The 13,342-nt window shown below is 47.3% G+C and overlaps 13 non-coding genes across 13 annotated transcripts; all 13 read right to left on the bottom strand.

Annotated features, from left to right (window-relative positions):
• Positions 1-1,302: 1,302 nt before the first annotated feature.
• On the bottom strand, positions 1,303-1,394 carry Trnai-uau (transfer RNA isoleucine (anticodon UAU)). Its single transcript is given in 2 exon segments — positions 1,303-1,338; positions 1,357-1,394. It is a non-coding gene; the product is annotated as a tRNA-Ile (tRNA).
• Positions 1,395-1,496: 102 nt separating this feature from the next.
• Positions 1,497-1,588, bottom strand: Trnai-uau (transfer RNA isoleucine (anticodon UAU)). The gene is given in 2 exon segments: positions 1,497-1,532; positions 1,551-1,588. It is a non-coding gene; the product is annotated as a tRNA-Ile (tRNA).
• Positions 1,589-1,689: 101 nt separating this feature from the next.
• Trnai-uau (transfer RNA isoleucine (anticodon UAU)) lies at positions 1,690-1,781 on the bottom strand. Its single transcript is given in 2 exon segments — positions 1,690-1,725; positions 1,744-1,781. It is a non-coding gene; the product is annotated as a tRNA-Ile (tRNA).
• A 563-nt stretch (positions 1,782-2,344) lies between these two features.
• Trnai-uau (transfer RNA isoleucine (anticodon UAU)) lies at positions 2,345-2,436 on the bottom strand. Its single transcript is given in 2 exon segments — positions 2,345-2,380; positions 2,399-2,436. It is a non-coding gene; the product is annotated as a tRNA-Ile (tRNA).
• Positions 2,437-2,527: 91 nt separating this feature from the next.
• Trnai-uau (transfer RNA isoleucine (anticodon UAU)) lies at positions 2,528-2,619 on the bottom strand. Its single transcript is given in 2 exon segments — positions 2,528-2,563; positions 2,582-2,619. It is a non-coding gene; the product is annotated as a tRNA-Ile (tRNA).
• Positions 2,620-2,720: 101 nt separating this feature from the next.
• Positions 2,721-2,812, bottom strand: Trnai-uau (transfer RNA isoleucine (anticodon UAU)). The gene is given in 2 exon segments: positions 2,721-2,756; positions 2,775-2,812. It is a non-coding gene; the product is annotated as a tRNA-Ile (tRNA).
• Positions 2,813-2,913: 101 nt separating this feature from the next.
• On the bottom strand, positions 2,914-3,005 carry Trnai-uau (transfer RNA isoleucine (anticodon UAU)). Its single transcript is given in 2 exon segments — positions 2,914-2,949; positions 2,968-3,005. It is a non-coding gene; the product is annotated as a tRNA-Ile (tRNA).
• Positions 3,006-3,104: 99 nt separating this feature from the next.
• Positions 3,105-3,196, bottom strand: Trnai-uau (transfer RNA isoleucine (anticodon UAU)). Its single transcript is given in 2 exon segments — positions 3,105-3,140; positions 3,159-3,196. It is a non-coding gene; the product is annotated as a tRNA-Ile (tRNA).
• Positions 3,197-3,297: 101 nt separating this feature from the next.
• Positions 3,298-3,389, bottom strand: Trnai-uau (transfer RNA isoleucine (anticodon UAU)). The gene is given in 2 exon segments: positions 3,298-3,333; positions 3,352-3,389. It is a non-coding gene; the product is annotated as a tRNA-Ile (tRNA).
• A 101-nt stretch (positions 3,390-3,490) lies between these two features.
• Positions 3,491-3,582, bottom strand: Trnai-uau (transfer RNA isoleucine (anticodon UAU)). Its single transcript is given in 2 exon segments — positions 3,491-3,526; positions 3,545-3,582. It is a non-coding gene; the product is annotated as a tRNA-Ile (tRNA).
• A 91-nt stretch (positions 3,583-3,673) lies between these two features.
• Trnai-uau (transfer RNA isoleucine (anticodon UAU)) lies at positions 3,674-3,765 on the bottom strand. Its single transcript is given in 2 exon segments — positions 3,674-3,709; positions 3,728-3,765. It is a non-coding gene; the product is annotated as a tRNA-Ile (tRNA).
• A 101-nt stretch (positions 3,766-3,866) lies between these two features.
• On the bottom strand, positions 3,867-3,958 carry Trnai-uau (transfer RNA isoleucine (anticodon UAU)). The gene is given in 2 exon segments: positions 3,867-3,902; positions 3,921-3,958. It is a non-coding gene; the product is annotated as a tRNA-Ile (tRNA).
• Positions 3,959-13,240: 9,282 nt separating this feature from the next.
• Trnai-uau (transfer RNA isoleucine (anticodon UAU)) lies at positions 13,241-13,332 on the bottom strand. Its single transcript is given in 2 exon segments — positions 13,241-13,276; positions 13,295-13,332. It is a non-coding gene; the product is annotated as a tRNA-Ile (tRNA).
• Positions 13,333-13,342: the final 10 nt, after the last annotated feature.

The raw sequence follows: 13,342 nt of genomic DNA, 5'->3' as shown, positions 1-13,342 counted from the left end.
CTCCCGTCTCCGAAGTGATTGACATAAGGAAGGCTCTTTATCTAGAGCTTAGTTGGACACAAATTCCATGTCTTCCAGTATCGACGCACCCCTTTCTCTTAATGGCGGTGTTAAGCTTTGTAACGGATCTCCTTTCATTTTCTTTCCGGTTATGCTTTCACGTTCGACATCCTTCCCACTCTTCTCACCCCTTGTGTTTATCATTTCCCATTTCCTAGTCGTCATCATCGCAATAGGATCAGCCACCGTGTTATTATCATTTCCGTTATCGTTTGCATTGCTACTGCTTGTTCCACTAAGCACAGTTTCCAGTAGCGGCGCATTTTGTTTTGTGGCCGAGTCATCATCTACCATTTCATTATCGTCTGCTAGGAATAAGTCAGGTTCGTCCAGGACGACCTTCTTCGTCTCCGACGCGTATGTGACTACACACTCAACATCGTCGTGACCATAACGCTTGCATTTCCCACACCTTGGTGTTTGACACTGTTTGCGAATATGTCCCAGTTGCTTGCACCGAAGGCACAACGGTGCCCTTCCTTTAACAGCCAGTAGAACTTGACACCCACAGAGCGCCATTTGGTGTGGCAGGTCGTCAACTGTCATGCCTCCTTTTAACTCAATATTGAATTGTCTCGTAGTGGATTCTACACCATCGAAGAAGGAATCTTTCCACTTTTCTCTGTTGATCTCTTTAACCTGACCAAAACGCTGCAACCCCCGTCGTATTTCCTCGTCGGGCAGGGCACCCGGCACCCAGTGCATTTTCACTTCAACGTCTTTTTTGTTGGGGTCGATGATGACGCATTTGCGCCCTTTTACGCTTAGTTCTCCGAGAGCTAAAATCCTTTCTTTCACCAGGCTGCTATGAAACCGGATGCTCCACACATGGTTATACTGATATACCCCAAACGTGGCTACATCTTCCTTATTTACAAGGGTCTTGAATACTTCAGCAAAGTGATGTTGGTTATATGGCCTTCCAGTCGGGTCAGCATGCAAGAAAAGTGTGTTTAAAGACACACTACCTGTAGGTACGGTAGGCATGATCATCTTGTAATCCTTTCTAGTCCAAGCAATTCTGTCATTCCTGTTTTCCACCCTGTTAGGGTTAGCACTCATCGTCACTCCGCCGGAGCTCATACCGCCCACAACCGTTCGCTTTCGCTACCGGAAGTGAACTCCCTGCGCCACTGGGGAACGTGAGCGTGCCAAATTGGACCGGAGGTCATCAGTGGATATAATTTTATCGTGAGACGGAAGTTCGACCCTCTAGTGTTATCTAGTGTTACAAAAAAGTCTTTCCCCAGGTGAGGATCGAACTCACAACCTCGGCATTGCTCACGACCACTGTCATATAAGTACCGCGCGCTAACCCGTTGCGCCACTGGGGAACGTAAGCGGGTCAAATTGAACCGGAGGTCATCAGTGGATATAATTTTATCGTGAGACGGAAGTTCGACCCTCTAGTGTTATCTAGTGTTACAAAAAAGTCTTTCCCCAGGTGAGGATCGAACTCACAACCTCGGCATTGCTCACGACCACTGTCATATAAGTACCGCGCGCTAACCCGTTGCGCCACTGGGGAACGTAAGCGGGTCAAATTGAACCGGAGGTCATCAGTGGATATAATTTTATCGTGAGACGGAAGTTGGACCCTCTAGTGTTATCTAGTGTTACAAAAAGTCTTTCCCCAGGTGAGGATCCAACTCACAACCTCGGCATTGCTCACGACCACTGTCATATAAGTACCGCGCGCTAACCAGTTGCGCCACTGGGGAACGTAAGCGTGCCAAATTGAACCGGAGGTCATCAGTAGATATAATTTTATCGTGAGACGGAAGTTGGACCCTCTAGTGTTATCTAGTGTTACAAAAAGTATTTCCCCAGGTGAGGATCGAACTCACAATCTCGGCATTGCTCACGACCACTGTCATATAAGTACCGCGCACTAACCGGTTACGCCACTTTTTTTTTTTTTCCAGCAGACCACTTTTTTTATTATTATTAATGTTACATTAAAATTTCAACACGACACCATCTCTTTGCCGTCGTACACTTAAAAACACCTCACAATGAGCAGTCCTTGTGGGTCACTCCAGATGACTGTCACAGGAAAGTTATCAAGAAGTCCTCAACTTAATAAGGAGCCATGAGCTGTATGCAAGAGTCTCTGCTACTAAAATCGACAGGGCGGAGGAACACTCTCAGCTCTTCTGGCTAACCGGTTGCTCCACTGGGGAACGTAAGCGGGCCAAATTAAACCGGAGGTCATCAGTGGATATAATTTTATCGTGAGACGGAAGTTGGACCCTCTAGTGTTATCTAGTGTTACAAAACGTCTTTCCCCAGGTGAGGATCGAACTCACAACCTCGGCATTGCTCACGACCACTGTCATATAAGTACCGCGCGCTAACCGGTTGCGCCACTGGGGAACGTAAGCGGGCCAAATTGAACCGGAGGTCATCAGTGGATATAATGTTATCGTGAGACGGAAGTTGGACCCTCTAGTGTTACAAAAAGTCTTTCCCCAGGTGAGGATCGAACTCACAACCTCGGCATTGCTCACGACCACTGTCATATAAGCACCGCGCGCTAACCGGTTGCGCCACTGGGGAACGTAATCGGGCCAAATTGAACCGGAGGTCATCAGTGGATATAATTTTATCGTGAGACGGAAGTTGGACCCTCTAGTGTTATCTAGTGTTACAAAAAGTCTTTCCCCAGGTGAGGATCGAACTCACAACCTCGGCATTGCTCACGACCACTGTCATATAAGTACCGCGCGCTAACCGGTTGCGCCACTGGGGAACGTAAACGGGCCAAATTGAACCGGAGGTCATCAGTGGATATAATTTGATCGTGAGACGGAAGTTGGACCCTCTAGTGTTATCTGGTGTTACAAAAAGTCTTTCCCCAGGTGAGGAACGAACTCACAACCTCGGCATTGCTCACGACCACTGTCACATAAGTACCGCGCGCTAACCGGTTGCGCCACTGGGGAACGTAAGCGGACCAAATTGAACCGGAGGTCATCAGTGGATAATTTTATCGTGAGACGGAAGTTGGACCCTCTAGTGTTATCTAGTGTTACAAAAAGTCTTTCCCCAGGTGAGGATCGAACTCACAACCTCGGCATTGCTCACGACCACTGTCATATAAGTACCACGCGCTAACCGGTTGCGCCACTGGGGAACATAAGCGGGTCAAATTGAACCGGAGGTCATCAGTGGATATAATTTTATCGTGAGACGGAAGTTGGACCCTCTAGTGTTGTCTAGTGTTACAAAAAGTCTTTCCCCAGGTGAGGATCGAACTCACAACCTCGGCATTGCTCACGACCACTGTCATATAAGTACCGCGCGCTAACCGGTTGCGCCACTGGGGAACGTAATCGGGCCAAATTGAACCGGAGGTCATCAGTGGATATAATTTTATCGTGAGACGGAAGTTGGACCCTCTAGTGTTATCTAGTGTTACAAAAGGTCTTTCGCCAGGTGAGGATCGAACTCACAACCTCGGCATTGCTCACGACCACTGTCATATAAGTACCGCGCGCTAACCGGCTGCGCCACTGGGGAACGTAAGCGGGCCAAATTGAACCGGAGGTCATCAGTGGATATAATTTTATCGTGAGACGGAAGTTGGACCCTCTAGTGTTATAAAAAGTCTTTCCCCAGGTGAGGATCGAACTCACAACCTCGGCATTGCTCACGACCACTGTCATATAAGTACCGCGCGCTAACCGGTTGCGCCACTCGGGAACGTAAGCGGACAAAATTGAACCGGAGGTCATCAGTGGATATAATTTTATCGTGAGACGGAAGTTGGACCCTCTAGTGTTATCTAGTGTTACAAAAAGTCTTTCGCCAGGTGAGGATCGAACTCACAACCTCGGCATTGCTCACGACCACTGTCATATAAGTACCGCGCGCTAACCGGCTGCGCCACTGGGGATTTTCTTTTTCAACATTTCTTTTATTATGGCTATGAGATATATACAAACATGATATTATGCTAGACGACATGCTAGATTACACTTGCATAAAGGTCTCCCGGCTCGGAAGCAACCCTTGCACACATGAACTTAACCACCTGGGCACAACGCCCCTATGTTGGGCCATCGCATACAGTTCACTGATTTCCTGTTTAAAAAGGCACATTGGTGGGCTAAGTGGCTCCTCATTCCTGTCTAGTAATCTCACCTTCCATATACAAAACATGGAAATGATACACACAATATCGTCACGGTTGTTTTCTGTTACCTCATTTGGTAAAAACCTCATCGTATAGGGGTCCAACCGAATGTACCGTTTTAAATTAACGCTGAGCTCATCCCAAAAGAAAAGCGCTTCCGTACAATCCAAGAAAAGGTGTTCGATTGTTTCAGGCGTATTACAGAACCTACAGTTCGTTGTCCAAGGTACAAAAATCCCTTTTTGATCCAAGCATACTTTAACGGGGAGGGTTCTTGTGTGTACTTTGAAGAAGAAAGTCTTGATTTGCGGCCTGATTGGCATCTTTCGGACGCGACACAATTTGTCCTGATCTCCACTGGCACCTGATACTGGCCTATAAACAGGCACGGGGAACAGTGTATCGATCAAATCATGATACAGTTTCTTGCGGTGTACACTAAAAACATATTCTGGTGAAAATCTAACAAGAAGAAATCGAATGCTTTCTACAACTTCGGCGTAAAATTCCGTGACAGGATACGTGCAGTTTACTGTGGCAACCGTTATATCGGCCAAGTGCACACTTCCAACAGACTGCAACACTGTTCTCAACAAAGGGTGATTGCATTTCCTATAGAAGAACAACAATCGCATCACTAGTTTGGTGACAAATAGATGTCGTAATCCGAGCCCACCTTTCATGACACTGTGGAACAGATTGTCCCTTCGCATGCACTCAAACCCTGACATCCATACATAGGTTGCAAACAATCTATGAAACTTCTGAATGTTCTTGCGCGAAAGTTGTATCACTTGAAGCAAGTACAGCAGTTTAGAAACAAGGAACACATTGCACACTGAAGCTCTTTGAAAAATTGACAATCTTCTTTGTTTCCAGCCTTGAACCCTCTTCTCCATCTGTCTTCGTTGTTCATCCCACACCTGGTTTGTGTTCCGGGTCTTATCCAAGGGTACTCCTAGATACTCTGCAGGCATCTTCTGCCACCTGATCCCTTCAAACCGTTCTGGTGTGGACCCCCATTCACCAACCCATATCCCTAACGACTTTGTCTTGTTGAGATCCGCCCCAGATCTTTCACAAAACTGATCTATACACTGTAACACATTTTTCACGCTTGGTTTTGTGCAAGTCAGGGTCTGTACGTCAGTACACGTTTATTGTAGAACCATACAATGGCTACCCGAACTGGGCGCGCGAGATCTTACACTTTATCACGAGGCTCGCAGAGCCTCTTCGTCGTTATAGCACATCTCCCCCCTTTAATGCACTCAGCTAACAAACCTGTCCCAGCCACACAAACACACTCATTCAAATCCAACTTGAAGTCTTTTCACTGGCTTCACCACTCTGCCGCTGCGAGTAGTCATTCCTGTTGGGTTATGTGGGGGGTGGTCTCCCGGTTGGTGGCCGGAACTGTCAGACGAACCAGCTTGTGAGACTTCCCCAGACGACGACCTAGCGGAGACAACACACTCAGGCCCAGGGCCTGTTCCTCCTCCGAGTTCCTGGGGACGAGAGTCGGACGTGGGAGCTGCCAAAGTCTCTGCAGAAGGACCTTTTTGGGGGCAATCAGAGGACGGTGACGGTACAGGTATCAAGTGAAATCTGTTCCTACGGAGTACCCCATTGTCCATCTGAATGTTGTAGGACCGAGGCGCTGCTGCTGGTACCTGAACCACGCCACTTGATCGGGTGTCCGTTATCCATACCCTCTCGCCTTGCCGTAGGGGTGGTAAGGTTCGCACACCATGTCGCTGATCATAGTTTCTTTTTTGCATTTCAATGCGACGCTCTTCCCATTGACGCAACTGATTCCGATCTGGTGTCTTGGGACTTAACAGCGACGCGGCGGTAGGAAGCGACGTGCGAAGACGGCGACCCATAAGTAGCTCAGCCGGACTGAAACCATTTCCTAATGGCGTAGCGCGGTAGCTCTGAAGAGCTTTATACGCATCGTCCGACTTTTTGAGACTGAGCTTGATGACACGGACAGCGGCTTCGACGAAGCCGTTGCTTTGTGGAAAACGTGGACTAGAAGTCCTGTGTTCAAATGACCACTCTTTCGCGAATGTAGCAAAGTCACTGCCCACGAGTCTCCGAAATTGTGGTCCATTGTCGCTGATGAGTACTTCTGGCGTTCCGTGCCTGGCAAATATGGATTTCAGGTGATCGATGACCGCTGAACTTGTTAAGTTGGTCAAAGGAGCCAGTTCCGGATATCTTGAGTAATAATCCGTTACCAGCAGGAACCACTTTCCACTAAGGTAGAAAAGATCGACCGCTACCTTCTGCCATGGGCGCTCTGGGAACGGCGAAGGCATCAAAGGCTCATGCCTATTGGTAGACTCCTGGACACAGCGCGGACATCTTCGAACATCATCCTCGATGTCCTTAGAAATTCCAGGCCACCAAACTGTCTGCCTGGCTCTTTCCCTGCACTTTGTGATCCCGGCATGCCCTTCATGGATCTTGTTGAGTATCTCTCTTCTCATGGCGACGGGGATAAGAATTCGGGACCCTTTCATGAGAAGTCCGTCGTCGAGAGAAAGGTTGAACCTCTCTCGCCAGTAGTTCTTACAGCTCGAGTCAACACGTGCTTTGTCTGGCCAGCCTTGTTGAAGGTAATTCGACAGCATCTGACACGAAGTGTCTTCGTATTGCGCCTTCTTGATTTGGGACAATCTCTGATCTGTCGCAGGAAAGTAGGTGACGATTCCCCTGACGTAAGCCGCCAGCTCATCCTCCAACCCACTGTCTTCAATGTCCGGAAGCGGGCTTCGCGAGAGAACGTCGGCCGCTACTAGAGATTTTCCTGGGACATGAACCAAATCACAAGAGTGCCGCATCAGCTTCAGCTTCATCCTTTGTAGACGAGGGGTTATGTCGTCCAAAGGTTTGTTCATGAAAATTGGAATTAAGGGCTTGTGATCGGTCTCGATAGTGATGTGCATCCCCGTGATGTAATCCCGAAACTTATCGCATGCCCACACAATGGCGAGTCCCTCCTTTTCTATCTGAGCATACTTCTTCTCCGTGTCCGTGAGACTTCGTGAAGCATATGCGACAGGTCGATACGTCCCATCAGGTTGCAACTGTCGAAGAATCGCCCCAAGTCCATATGACGAAGCATCAGCGGAAACAACTGTCTTTTTCTTCGGATCGAAGAAGACCAGAACCGGACTTGTCGTCAGCAACGTCTTGACGGTCCTGAATGCTCGCTGTTGTGCTTCTGTCCAAACCCACTGCGACTTGGAACTTAATAAAGCGTTTAACGGGCTCACAACACCAGCGAGATGAGGAATAAACTTTCCGAGGTAGTTCACCATTCCAAGAAAACTTTTTAGTTCCGTAAGAGACGTGGGAGGCTTCATGTCTTGAATGGCCTTCACTTTTGTGTCATCTGGATGGATTCCTTCTTGGTCGATTATATGACCCAAGAACTTTACTCGTTGAACACCGAAGACGCACTTGTCTTTGTTCAAGGTCACCCCATAGTCTTGCAATCGAGCGAGAACCTTGCGTACTCTGTCATCGTGCTCTTCTCTTGTCTTCGCGTGAACAAGGATGTCATCCATGTTGCAGACGACTCCATTTAAGCCCGAGACGATATGAGCCATCTTCTTCTGAAAAAACTCGGGTGCTGATGCTATCCCAAACGGTACCCTTGTGAACTTGAAGCGACCAAAGGGAGTAATGAAGGTCGTAAGTAATTGCGACTCTTCGGTAAGCTGAAACTGCCAGTAGCCAGAATTCGCATCCAACTTTGAGAAGTACTTGGAGATGCCTATCTGAGCGATGACATGGCCTGTGACTGGCATAGGATGAAGTTCCCTTTCTACGAATTTGTTCAACGGGGTGTAGTCAACACAAATTCGGTAAGTTCCATTTGGCTTTTTTACAATTACCATGCCGCAGCACCATTCCGTAGGCTCATCTACCGGTACGATGACACCCTGTGCGACCATGTGATCAATTTCCTTCTTTATCGTTTCCATGAGAGGAAGGGGTACTCTGCGCGGGGCTGAAAGCGCAAAGGGTACGGCGTACGGTTTCAAACGTACATGATAGGGTATCTTGACACAGCCTAGTCCTTGGAATAGCTTTGGGAATTCTCTTACAGGTTGAAGACTAGATTCCGTCGCCGATTCTATCGCCGTAACTTCGAAGAGTCTTTTCACAAGACCAAGGGCTTCGCTAGCTTCGCTAGACAATAGGGGTTCTTCTAGACCTCTAATTACAAAAACATCCGTGGACCGCTTCTTCAGCCGGTATTCGAGTTCAGCTTTTATTACGCCCAGGACTTGAAGCTTGCTCCGATTCGGCCCTTTCAGTAGTCTGCTTGGCTTGTTTAACGGAATCGTTGATAAATATGTACGATAAGTCTCCTCAGAGACTACAGTTACATCGGCTCCCGTGTCGACTTTAAAATCTAGCGTAGTTCCGCAAAGGTTTATTGGCGCTAGCCAACGCTTGGGCCCTTCGACGTTTATTGTGCCGAGAAACGCGGGTTCTTCTGAAACCACCCTGACTGCTGCAGCACTTAAACATGCTCGGGAGTAATGCCCCATTTTGTTGCAGTTATTGCATTTCTTGCTGGGCAACTATCTCTGCGATGTGGGGAACGACCACATTTCCGACAGAAATTCCCGCTTCGCGAGTTAGCAGAATGCTCTGTCCTTCCATTGTTGGTTGCAGATTTATGTGCGTGCCCAGCAGCGCTCTTCTGCACCAATAACTTGGAACTTTTGACTCGTTGAACCTTGTGTTCAGGACCTGGCTGCAACGACGCTTGTTGCTTCTTAACCGTTTCCGTCTGTCGAGCCATAGTCGTGGCTTTCTCCAGCGTAAGGTCAGGATTCAATTGCATCTTTTCCGAGAGAACTCTGTCTTTTACTCCAACAACAATTCTGTCCCGAATCAGCTCATCGCGTAGGGACCCAAATTTGCAATGTTCGGCAAGAGCATGCAGATCCGTTATGAACTCTTCGACGGGCTCTCCCTCTTTTTGAGAACGGGAGTTAAACTTTGCTCGTTCATAGGTGATATTGCGCTTGACCACAAAATGCTTGTCAAAAGCGGCTACAACGGTCTCGTAGTTCGTCATGTCAGCTTCGCTTAAGGTCAAAGACAACAGTACATCTTCGGCCTTATCTCCCATAACATATATGAGGGCGTTGACCTCTTCTTCGTGAGGCTTTAAATTCAGCCCGCTGACCACGCGGTATCTCCCGAAGCGTCTGATCCACTTAGGCCATTCTTCAGGGCAACTAAAATTGAATTGCTCTGGGGGCTGACAATGCGTTAGGGCCACGGCAACCCCGGGGGTTGAACTCTGCCCCAAACTAGACTCTGGAGACAACATGGCGTTTGATCGGCAGAACAGAACTTCTACTCACGTCCTATAGTCGAGGCTTTCCCTGAGTACCCCACTTCTGACACCATGTGCAAGTCAGGGTCTGTACGTCAGTACACGTTTATTGTAGAACCATACAATGGCTACCCGAACTGGGCGCGCGAGATCTTACACTTTATCACGAGGCTCGCAGAGCCTCTTCGTCGTTATAGCACAGGTTTGTCCCTAGCAAAAAAGGCAATATCGTCAGCGTAGGCTAATACCTTCACATGCGAGTCGCCGAGCACAACTCCTGTGATACTATTATTCTGAATAACACTTTGACACAAATATTCCACGTATATGTTGAATAAGGCAGGCGACAAGTGACACCCTTGTCTGACAGATGACATCAACGGTATTGCATCTGTGCACACGTTGTTCACTAGCACTGTAGTTTCCACATTCTGGTAACACAGTTTCACTTTTTGTAAAAAGGAGGGTCCCACCCCACTTTCAGACATTACCCAAAACAAGAAATCATGGTCCACTCTATCAAAGGCCTTTGATAAATCAGCCTGCAGCATTGCCACCTGTTCACCCTCGTGTCTGCACAGATCAAGGACTGTTCGTGTCACATGTATGTTTGATTGGATGTTTCTTCCTTTGATACCACAGGTTTGATGCTCACCCACGATGTTTGTAATGACCTTTTGTAGCCTGCATGCCACGATTTTAGCGTATATCTTATAATCTACATTACAGAGTGTTATCGGCCTGAAATCAGTTACTTGCGGGATTTTTCCTTCTTCCATCACTTTGGGAATAAGAACCGTGTGCGTTCGTCTGAATGACAGGGGAAATTCTTCTTTCGTCTCGGATTCCCTGTATACGTTTAACAACACAACAGGCAACCAGTCCTTGAAGGTTTGAAAAAATTCACCGCTTAGTCCATCAGATCCCGCAGTGCGATTTCGGGGAAGTGATCCTATGCTTTGTCGAATTTCCTCTAATGTGATGGGTGCTTCAAGTTCTTCACGTTGCCGCTCTGTTAACTTTTGAAACGCTATTTCATCTGTCGTCGAGTGGGAAACGTTGCGTGGCTTGCGCTTGGTGCCGATCAAATCCTTATAGTACTTCTCGAAGATGTCAAGTATCTCTTTGCTCGTTGAAATGGCAGTTCCATTATACATTAATTCATCAATCTTTTTCCGTCTCCCCCGCTGTCGCTCTTTCCAATAGAAGTTCTTACCAGGTGCCTCATCGGGAAGAAATATTTTAGCCCGTGATCTAATTCTTGCACCGTTGTATTTTTCTTCGTTTATAATGTCTAGTTCCATTTTTGTTTTCTCCAAGATGTCCTTGCAGCATCCCGGCACTTTCGATTCCATCTCTAGTACCTCAGAGAGTTGTCTGTTTAGTTCATTTTCACGTTGTTTTTGAAGGAAGCTTCTAACACTGCTCTTTTCTATAGCGATTGCACGTATCTTCTGCTTGAACAGATCCCATGCTACAGACCATTCGTCTGTGCTGGTAGCCATTTCTACGATTCCCTCCTTAACTCTGTCGACGAAGGACTCGTCCTCCAGCAGCTTCAAATTTAATTTCCAGTACTTCCATTTGTTTGCTCTTGGCATTTTATTTTCTTTTTCCCCGATAGTTACACTAACAAGACAATGGTCACTAAAATAGGCTGGTTTAACTTCATACTTGGCCGTTCTCAAATTGCACCGTTCAGATATGTATATGCGATCCAGTCTTGCGTGAGAATTACGTTGAAAATGTGTGTACATTTGGACATTTCCATGGCAGCTGTCGGCAGCGTCGTGTAGATTATAGTTACGAATAATTCCTTCTAGAACCGGTTGACTTGTGTCCCGGGAACTTCTGTCTGTAGACCTGTCTTCCTCCCGCATGGTACAGTTAAAGTCTCCTAATAAGACGCAATTCTTTACATTGCCGATAACTTCCGTCAATGACTCGAAAAAGTCTTTTCTTTTAGTTTTCTCGTTCGGAGCGTAGATGTTGATGAATCTCCATACTTCCAATTTATCGATAACGACGTCAATGTACGTAAGCCTCCCTTCGCTATCTACTCCGTGTGAAATGGGGACAAATCTGTTGACCTTCCTCAACAAAAGCAAGCATCCGGCTGATTGTCCCACTGCGTGGCTGACCACGACGTCGTAGCTTTTTTCAAACAAATCCTTAACCAGGACAGTTGTTTCAACTTCTCCACTGATTTTTGTCTCTTGGATCCCGAGGACATCTATGTGTGTTAACCTCTCCAAGTACCTTCGCACTTGGTATTGCTTCTTCCTCGAACTGAGACCTCTTACGTTAAGTGTGCCCACGACGACGCTACGCATTTTATGTATGTATTAGCTGCAGTTAAACACGGTTATCAGGTTCTGCTCCCGTCTCCGAAGTGATTGACATAAGGAAGGCTCTTTATCTGGAACTTAGTTGGACACAAATTCCATGTCTTCCAGCATCGACGCACCCCTTTCTCTTAATGGCGGTGTTAAGCTTTGTAACGGATCTCCTTTCATTTTCTTTCCGGTTATGCTTTCACGTTCGACATCCTTCCCACTCTTCTCACCCCTTGTGTTTATCATTTCCCATTTCCTAGTCGTCATCATCACAATAGGATCAGCCACCGTGTTATTATCGTTTCCGTTATCGTTTGCATTGCTACTGCTTGTTCCACTAAGCACAGTTTCCAGTAGCGGCGCATTTTGTTTTGCGGCCGAGTCATCATCTACCATTTCATTATCGTCTGCTAAGAATAAGTCAGGTTCGTCCAGGACGACCTTCTTCGTCTTCGACGCGTATGTGACTACACACTCAACATCGTCGTGACCATAACGCTTGCATTTCCCACACCTTGGTGTTTGACACTGTTTGCGAATATGTCCCAGTTGCTTGCACCGAAGGCACAACGGTGCCCTTCCTTTAACAGCCAGTAGAACTTGACACCCACAGAGCGCCATTTGGTGTGGCAGGTCGTCAACTGTCATGCCTCCTTTTAACTCAATATTGAATTGTCTCGTAGTGGATTCTACACCATCGAAGAAGGAATCTTTCCACTTTTCTCTGTTGATCTCTTTAACCTGACCAAAACGCTGCAACCCCCGTCGTATTTCCTCGTCGGGCAGGGCACCCGGCACCCAGTGCATTTTCACTTCAACGTCTTTTTTGTTGGGGTCGATGATGACGCATTTGCGCCCTTTTACGCTTAGTTCTCCGAGAGCTAAAATCCTTTCTTTCACCAGGCTGCTATGAAACCGGATGCTCCACACATGGTTATACTGATATACCCCAAACGTGGCTACATCTTCCTTATTTACAAGGGTCTTGAATACTTCAGCAAAGTGATATTGGTTATATGGCCTTCCAGTCGGGTCAGCATGCAAGAAAAGTGTGTTTAAAGACACACTACCTGTAGGTACGGTAGGCATGATCATCTTGTAATCCTTTGTAGTCCCAGCAATTCTGTCATTCCTGTTTTCCACCCTGTTAGGGTTAGCACTCATCGTCACTCCGCCGGAGCTCATACCGCCCACAACCGTTCGCTTTCGCTACCGGAAGTGAACTCATGCTGCGCCACTGGGGAACGTAAGCGGGCCCAATTGAACCGGAGGTCATCAGTGGATATAATTTGATCGTGAGACGGAAGTTGGACCCTCTAGTGTTATAAAAAGTATTTCCCCAGGTAAGGATCGAACTCACAACCTCGGCATTGCTCACGACCACTGTCATATAAGTACCGCGCGCTAACCGGTTGCGCCACTGGGGATTTCTTTTTT

Source organism: Ornithodoros turicata, chromosome 1, assembly GCF_037126465.1.
Source record: "Ornithodoros turicata isolate Travis chromosome 1, ASM3712646v1, whole genome shotgun sequence".
In the NCBI taxonomy this organism is placed as follows: Eukaryota; Metazoa; Arthropoda; class Arachnida; order Ixodida; family Argasidae; genus Ornithodoros; species Ornithodoros turicata.
This window is presented reverse-complemented; position numbering and strand designations above follow the sequence as displayed.